This window comes from Festucalex cinctus, chromosome 14, assembly GCF_051991245.1.
Source record: "Festucalex cinctus isolate MCC-2025b chromosome 14, RoL_Fcin_1.0, whole genome shotgun sequence".
NCBI lineage: Eukaryota > Metazoa > Chordata > Actinopteri > Syngnathiformes > Syngnathidae > Festucalex > Festucalex cinctus.
The window spans coordinates 25,841,512-25,851,013 of NC_135424.1; positions in this window are offsets into that span (position 1 = coordinate 25,841,512).

The following is a 9,502-nucleotide window of genomic DNA, read 5'->3' on the forward strand; positions in this document are numbered from 1 at the left end:
GACTGCACTCTTAAATAAGGCATGTGAATATGAATATTTATAGACATATAATAGTGTTGTAGCTCGGAGCAAGAGATTGTGAATATTCACTTTCTTGCAATTTTTGAAAAAAAAAAAAAAAAAAAATCCTCATTTTGTGGCTTCTACTCTAATAGATGTCGGCTCATTCTAACCTCTCCTGAGATAGATGCCACCTTTTTATCACCATCAGGAAACCAAAAACTGGAAGTCACTGTAATGAGTAATTGTGAACTGCTAACTTCCTGTGTGAGGGTAGTTGCTAACTAAAACAGCACTACTGAATCACTGAAAAATTAAAAGGTCATGATCAAAATTTTAACTTTTTTTCCCCCACTAATGTATCAACTCTTAATGTGTCAACTACCAACTGACCAGTTGAGTTCTTTTGCTAACCAAAACAGCACCTTAATAAACGTTTTAACATTGATTTGATCATTGATCTAAAATGGGTTGGCTAACATTATGAGAATACTTTTTCCACCATACCTGATCAGTTTTAAGCAAAAACAACATAGTTAATTCTTTCATTCGAAAAGAACAACAAGTTAATGGGACTCTTCCAACACAGAGAAAAATCAAAGTCTAGCCATTGAGTGAATGTGCACCTTGGCTTAGCATTCAACAATACTAACCGTAATACTAGTTTACAAGATCCGTTGCAGGGCCGGCCCTACATGATTTGGTACCCTAGGCGAAAATGTACATGGTTGCCCCCCCCCAATCCCATTTAAAAAAAAATATATAGATATATTATATTTAATAGCACACCACACAATAAATACCAAATTCCACAAACAAATAAAAATAAGAAAAATAACAGAAGTACAATGCAATGCAACTTTTTATTGCAATTTTTGCAAAATGACAGTATTTAAAACCTCAAAATGTTTTCACTATGTACATTAATAATTGTGTAATATACAAAAAATAGTAAATGTATCAATATACAAACTTTGATATATCGTAAAACTTTGGCAATAAGGTGATTCACAGATAATGTGAATAGTGTGCAAAAAAACTTCACTAAATAACTTAGGAACATAACGGCAAATACTTAAAATAGTGCACGCCGGGACCTCCTTGCAGCAAAGGCATCAATTGGTGCGTCAAAGGATAGCTGCCTGGATACTTCTTGATTGATGCTGATAAGTGCCAGTCTAGTTAGCCGTTCTTGTGACATGGTAGACCTTAAATAGTTTTTTATTAGTTTAAGCTTGTAAAATAATCTCTCAGCTGATGCTACAGTCACTGATATGGTAGCAGCCACTCTGAGTGCTACCCACATGTTGGGATAGATTTCTCTAAGTTTTTTTCTCCTCTAGAAAAACTATAAAAGTTCCATGCTTGACATATTGGATTTTGGCCAGGTAAGAAATGACTGCATCTCTGCTAAGAGTTTTTATTTTATTTTTTATTTTATTTATTAGAGTACATATTGCACAAATAAGTAGACCCCGAGAAAAAGGCTAATTGTTAATTCCAGGCCTAGCAGACATGTTGCTACCCATAACAGTCATGGAGCTCATAGAAAATACTAGATGTAGTCGTTTTTTGTTGTGGGTTGCTTTTTTGTTTTTTGTTTTTTTTGCATTAGTTAATTTGATTAAATTGAAGATTTTGTAATCTATGCATCCTATTACAACCTTACTTTCATGTTGTGAGTCAAGTGCGTATTCTACAGAAAACATTTTGTCAATATTTTGGAAATTGTTCTTATGTTTATTGAGATATTGAACATCCATCCATCCATTTTCTTGACCGCTTATTCCTCACAAGGGTCGCGGGGAGATATTGAACAAAATCTTAAAATTTTTCAAAGGGGGTATACTCATATATGCTGAGCACTGTACATGATTCAGCAATAGCTGATATAACTGAAATAGTCACCTGGATCTAGAAGATCGAGCTTTGTGTCACTCAAAGTACTGCTGATTGGTGCTTGACTGGCTGTTGCTTCAGCTGTACATTAAACAAAATACATCACTTCAAATTATTTTGGTGTTAAAGCAGGGAAAACAAATCCATTTGCATTATGATAGAATACAATGTCAGAAATTATGGCTGTTTGTATTAAATGCACCATCCATGCACTTACATTCAGTAGCCTTTGGTGAAGATGACACTGAAGGATTGTTTACCACAGCTTCTGCAGGTGCTTGTTGTGGCTGCAAATATTTTCTCAGCGCATCTAGTTAAAAAAATAATGCATTTACTATATCGATGTTTACATTAAACCAGCACATAATTCTTATTTTCAATAAATTAATAAATTAATGTGGTTATGTGAAACAATGACTTGTGCAAATCCATTTGCAGGTATCTGGACTTACTGGCTGTTTTAGTTTAAACTCAGCAAGCGTTGCCCCACTCTTGTGTGCAAAGTAGCTACTAGCATGGATGTAATGGTGCAGTAAAAAAGTTACAAGCAAGCTAAGAAGCTAACGCTATTTTCGTGTTTATTTTATAAACAATGATGATTGACTGACATACATACCTCTACCCTGGGCCCGTTTTTCCTCCTCCTCCTTTCGCCGCTTTCTTAGTGCAGCACCTGAAGGCTTGGACCTTTTCATTGTTGTCGATGTCAATGTATAAACAACACAAGTGTGCCAACCATCTATCTATCTTTCTAAAGTGCTGCCACTACACTCTGAGATGATATACGACCCCTCCCCCTACCTTTCATTCATTGTAAGCGGCAGCAGCGGGTCAGGTTCAGGGCGCCAGGTCAGCAGGTCGTGAACTCACAGTCATTTATTTGAAATAGAAGTAATAATAAAAAAAAAAAAAAGGAACTCAATAAAATATATTTGCTATATAACATTTTATGCTAGAAAACACGAGAGGGGGGGGGGGGGGGCTTTTTGTGTTTGTGTTTAAAAAAAATAATATTTTTCCTTTCTGCAATTTGGCGCCCCCTCCACAAGATGGCGCCCTAGGCGACCGCCTAGCTCGCCTGTAGCCTGGCCCTGATCCGTTGACACTTCGTTTAAAGTGAATTAAGATGTCCATTCCTGGTCTAGAATGACTTAAGTTCATAGTCCCTACTCTTATGCCAATGTCAGACTACGCGATTTTTTTGTCTTACACGACAGTTGCGCTGTCACATTACCCGACAAATTCGCTCTGTGTCGTGGACGGGGCTTGTAGTCACAGTACACGTCTGAACGCGACAAGACACCAGCCGATCATCGTGTGTTGTCTTGCCAAGAGAGACGCGTCGGCCACTGTTTGTTGGGGAGGTGGGACAAAAAAAAGAAAAAAAAGAGGCAAGGACAGGGAGTGTTTGCGTGAATGGAGCATGCATGGGACAAGTGTGATGTGAGCGCATTGCTTGCGCTCCCTGCTCCGCAATAGTGTTTAAAATATAATTTAGTAGCCAACACTGTATTTTAATTTATTTAGGCCTATATGCGCCGGGGTAATTATAGCTGATTTTGTTCATTAATTTGCGGGATGACATCTTGTTTTATTATTTTATCAAACACTGAAATATTATATTGAGTATTTTTTACTGCTTCATTTATTCATATTTGATTTGTTTTAGTACGCTGCATTGGATAGTACGCCACTCACTCCGAGGGGGAAAAAAAAAACTTTCAAGTGAGAGCGGGTGACAGTTAAGGCGGCGAGGCCTGGCCCGACTATATGAAAATGTGATCGATCTTCACTAAATATGTGCCCATCCCTACTCATATGCCCAAATCTCTGAAATTATTAGAGTCACAATATATTTTGGTCCTCTATTCATGTCGCTGTTGCCTGACGGGTTGCACGGATGGGTGCGCGCTCCATGCAGCCGCAGCGCTGCAGCGGGGCGCTTTTTTTCTTTTTCTTTTTTTTTTTTCCCCTCGAGATGCACCTGCCTGGCCCCATCCCTTGAAATATCCAGGGGATAAATAAATGAATACATAAAGGACTAAATAAACAAATGCTAATAAAATAAAATAAAAATGCTAATAAAAAGAGCTATAAAATGCTGTTCAGTGTGTGATTGACGTTTCGCTCCCTCTCGCTATTGGTCAATGCTGTGGAACCAAACGGACGACGACGTAGGTATGTCACATTATGCGTCAAGACGAGCAAAAATGGACTTTCGTCATGATGGTCGTGAACCATCCCGGACAACAGGCGACCAGTCGTTGAACGTGTCACACTACACGGGCGACGCTACGTCAAGACAACCCAAAATCCTTTACGACATACCCCGTTTGTCCGCGACACGTCGGTCGGGCTAAAATCGGGCTGTTTTCGTGTAGTCTGACATCGGCATTAATTTTCATACGTGTTAATTGATAATTGCCCATTTAAGTTCTGCCGCTAACCAAAGCACGTCACAAGTAGCTTTAGTCGTTACGAGCATTTAAAGCTTGATTTTTGTCATTAATGCGTTCAGCTTGTTTCCCCACAAACAATTATGAAGTCTATAAATGAGTGCATAAAACTAATGTAGGTTTCGGAAAAGAGAATACTTTGAGGTCTGCTGAGAGCTAGTCAGGCATCAGGTCTGTTTCATTCATTCAGCGACCTTGCTCTTCTGGGAAGAAATGATGGAGGGTTTTCACAGTGCATGTTTTTACACTCCGCCATGAGATGAATAAACGCCGCCCTTGAAAAATGAAAATCAAAGGTAGTGAAAAAGCTCCAAGGGATTAGAGCTGGGGAGTCTGCTATCAAGCCCAGTTTACTCTTTATGATGTCATTTTCTTTTTTTATGGAAGAATCAGAGGGTGAAGAGCTCAAGGCAGATATGGAATCCAGGTTTGGGTGTAATCTCTCCCCCCATTTTTTTCCCTCCATTCCACAGTGCATAAATCTGCTCCATTGATCTTTCAGAATAACGTGTCTATTGACAAGAGCCAGTCCCTCGGCTTGAAAAGTGATAACAGCGCAGGGTTGTCGCACTAAATAGTTATGGATGCCATTCCTGCCTGGGTGTGAGCCCTCACTCTTGTAACAGGCTCTAGCGTCAAGTAACACTTTTACGTGTGAGTGAATGCACAAATGTGTGCGAGGCCCCGCTGAGTGCGTTTATGCAGGCCGTTAATCATGGTGTTGGCCAGCTGGCTGTGGCCACTGGGCAGGTGGGCCTGTCAGGTTGGCAGCCCCGATCATGCAAGCCTGAAACCGGACCCCCGAGGGGACAACCCTGATGTCTCTCATCCTCCCGTGTCAACTGGTGCTTACCCAGTGCTATTTTAACTGATACCTTAGATCGCATTCAAGAGTGACAAACTTGCCCTAGCGTGGTGGTAAAATCCCAATAAACAGACTCATTGAAATGAAGACATGATGTTTTATGACAGGGAGATTAGACGGATTCATTTGAAATCCCTTGGAAGTGGATATATTTCACCCGTGGTCACGACAAGTGACATTAAAAGGGAAATTCCAGACTTTTTTTTTTTGGCACTTATATGCACCATTAATGTCTGATTCTAGTCATGACATTTCACTCAGTCGTCAGAATTGAGGAAATGAGCATTCACACTCAGACACTCTTGAAAATTGTTCTGTAGCTGCAATGGTCCAGACTTGGGAAGGTCAAAGGGTCAATTATTTTTTCTTGTAGAACTGAATGATGGTTAAGTGTCTCGGACCAATTGTGGGGAATAAATGGAGTATGTTTTGTATTTTATTTTTAGGAGCAAATCAAAAAGATTAATCAGCAGCTTTAAGCCATGATTCACGCTGCACTTGCTCAGCGTGAAAGGGTTGTCCGCAGCACGGGAAGACGACAGAACCCTCGTGGCCAGCGTGCCCATATTTGGAAGTGCCATGCAGGAAGTGATGACGGACGCTTTTGCTCCTGGTTTAGACGAGACGTGCACTGCGTCTTGTCCTCTCCTATTGAAGGCCCTTCTGTCATGTCATGACATCGCCGTTTTTAATAGAACATTTTTTAATTCGGCAAGATTTGCCGTCACTCTGTGCCATCTTTACTGAGCAAGTGCAGTGTGAAAATGGCTTAAGGCTCAAGAATAACAATAGAAAAGTTACTGAATACCATATTTTTTTCCCCCAGATTTAAAGATAATGTATTTATATCAAACCACGCTTTTATTCTTTTACATTCTTGTTTAACCACCTTCAACACTTGTGTTATATATTTTCCACAATGATATAAAGTAGTATCAGCAAATAAAATACTTTTGAGCATTTGGGATACATCCAATGGGGTATATGCCATGGAAGAGGCGGGACTGTTTTTGCACATCAGCTTTGGTTCTGGTTCGGTTTGCGACGTCTGGGTTGCGTCAAAATACTTGTGCTTCCGACTTTGTGCCCCTCGGTTGTGCGTTCGCAACCCGGACCGGAACCAAACTCATGTGCAAAATCGCGGAAGTCAGAAGTGACACCTCTTCCGTGGCATATACCCCATAAATCATTAATGTACAAAATAAACAATTTTGGACCTAGAATGGATTCTTGAGCTATTCCACAATGTATATGATTCAGATTTTACGTTTTGTATTGCTTTCTATTTTTTAAGTAACTTCCAACCCATTCAAGTGCAATCCCTCTACCATATTTACTCTTTTTTTTAAATTATTAGTATTAAGTATAGGATGATCAATGGTATCAAAAGCTTTTTTGAGATCCACAAAAATACTTAGAATTTTTTATATCTATTGCTGGAGATATTTCTTCAGTTAATTCCATAAGTGCCATTGATGTTCATCAATAGAACAATATGAACGATAGAACGTTATATAGCGCAGCTCTATTTCTGCATATTGGACTTCCCTTACTTGTGCCTTGATACCATGTTGTAAAAGTTCTGAACCAAAATACACTTCTTGCGTGTCACATCACTCATTTGCGACACAAGAGTAATAGATAAGCGGAATCGAACAGTTTTGAGGATTCAGATTACTGAGAAACCGTTCTCAAGAGGAAGTGGTTTTCATTTCATTTTACAATGGCTCATTCGTGTCAATATTGCTTCTACTGAACTCAACAATCTTCTTGATGGACGTGGATGTCAGACATCAAGCGCTTTCCGCTGTAAGGTAACACTGAAGAGAGGACGAGTTGTATGTGGACTGTTCTTCCATTCATCATCCTGAAGGGGCACTGACAGTAAAGCATCCGTTGGCAGGGGAGCTGTAAAGTGCCTTATGACATAGAGAGGATTGTTCAGGTCCCCAGATTAGCACTGCATCCCCGGATGAAATGTCTTGTTGGCCGTGAGGTTGAGCGTCTACTTGTAGCCCACAACTGTCCCTGCTGTGAGACGAGAGATGTCTGTTTAGCTAGCCACGGGAAGCATTTTGTGTTCTGTTACCATGATAAGCCGTGGTGTTACTACAACCAACAGTTTTGGCAAAACTACACGTATTTTTACGCCCGGATTAACCTTATTTGACATTTAGGCATGTTGGCTTCTTGGAAATTTACAACAAATGTCACACACGGGTTTAGTTTTTTTTAAAACAAACCGGGGTGGCCTTTCTTGAGTTTCACACGGTCGTCAATGTGTCAACTCCAGGAACACACGCCTACCCTTTTAGTGTCTTCTCATCCTCTCCTCTGCAAGTAAATGACATCCATCCTACTTATTCACAGCCATCATACCCCCACCCCGCCATTTTTTTTTTCTTTCAACATGTAGAAAGTATATGCTTGTATAAATCTTTAAGAGACCAATTAATTAAGCGGTCATCATTAAACTTGGTATTTATAAGTGAAGAGTTGTCTTCAGGGTCGTTGCGTTCAAACTACATCTCTTTTTAATTCCTCCGCTGCAGTCCTTCATCCCGGTCGTTTAAGTTCATCTCCCGAGCCCAGTTTCTCTGCAAAAGTTATTGACATTTGTTACTCACGCTTAATTAAATTGCAAGCTCCACAAGCATCCCCCGCTCATAAAGCTAGGTGCTGACGATTATATTGCGGCGCACACATGCACACTGTCCATGTGTTGACACGCAGCTGCAGTCGTCTGTTCAGTGCCTCGTTCCTGTGGGCCACTTTGCTCAAAAGCCGCTGACAACACGCTGAGTAATAGTTGGTTGTCCTGGCACTGCGGAATTCCCCTCACACTAGTACTCTCCTGTCTTAGTTATGGCCCTGATACTTTTATTTTTTTTATGTAAGCACAATGTATATTACAGAAGCGTATTGCATTCACTTGGAAAAAGGAAAACTACCCATTTTTTGGGAGAGCTTTGTCTGACAGGTTGACATGGACAGATAACACTACAGCTGTAGTGAAGAAGGCACAGCAGCGTTTGCATTTTCTTAGACTGCTGAAAAAAACGAGGTCTGTGAGGAACTTTTAGTGTGTTTTTATCGGTCTACAATAGAGAGTATCCTGACATACTGTATGACTGTGTGGTACAATGGATGCTCGGCAGCTGATAAAAAATGTCTACAGAGAGTCATCCTTTCTGCACAGAAAATCATTGGCTGTTCCCTTCCTTCATTAGAAGAAATTGCAAATTGTAGACTGGTCTCAAAAGCTGGAAAAATAGCAAAGGACTCACCCTGCCAATGCACTTTTTCAGTTACTGCTCTCAGGGAGACGTCATAGGTGCCTTAAAACCACGACTAGTAGGTAAAGAGCTAGTTTTTTTTCCCCCAGTGTAGTAACTTTTTTAAACAGCCATAAGAAGTATTTTTAACGAATTGGTGCTCTTTGTATTTATTTCTTAAATTTGTGTTTATGTAAGGTTTTAATGGTGGTTTTAAAGATGAAGCACTTTACTGGAGCGGCATTTTAATTTCATTGTATTTATCTATTTACAATGACAATAAAAGCATTCATTTATTTATTCATTCATTCATTCATTCATTTTTTTTGTATTTTTTATTATTATTTTTTGTTTTTCTGTCTTACTGCATATTTGCTTGTCATTATTTTTTTTTTGAAAAGCTATTTATTTAAAAACAAACAAACAAACAAACAGAAAAATTTATACCGAAAAACAGAGCACCAGCTTCTGTTTTTTTTTTTTTTTTTTTTTTTTAAACCTCTGAATTCCAAGTCACTTGTTGCAGACTCCCTAATGGTGGACACTTTGCCGCATGCAATACTCTTCTGTAGAAACGTAACTGTTAGCTTTCTAAAATCATGCCGATCAATTGACATGTCTTAAACAACACCTTTTCTTTTTATGCCGCTTTTTCGGCTGAAAACAATGATCGACTCATGTTGACTCGGAAGCCACATTTAATCTCGAGAGGTTTTGCGAGACTTCCCGTCACATTCTTGAATGAACTCGGCTCGCGTGTGGTGTGTGATTGTGCAGTGTGGCTGCACACCACACACGGTACGTTCTGTAACTCCCGTGATTTTTTCTCTTCACGTGTGGTGTCTGTCAAAGATTGGAAATCAGCAGACAATTTTAAAATCTTGCCTTGTGAACCAGGCTTTATATGTACCTTAACTGAGCCAGTCAGTGATATAGTTGACGGTTCATTGGCGGTAGTTTTTTTTTTTTTGTTTTGTTTTATTTTTCCTCCTCTGCTCCAAATGCAT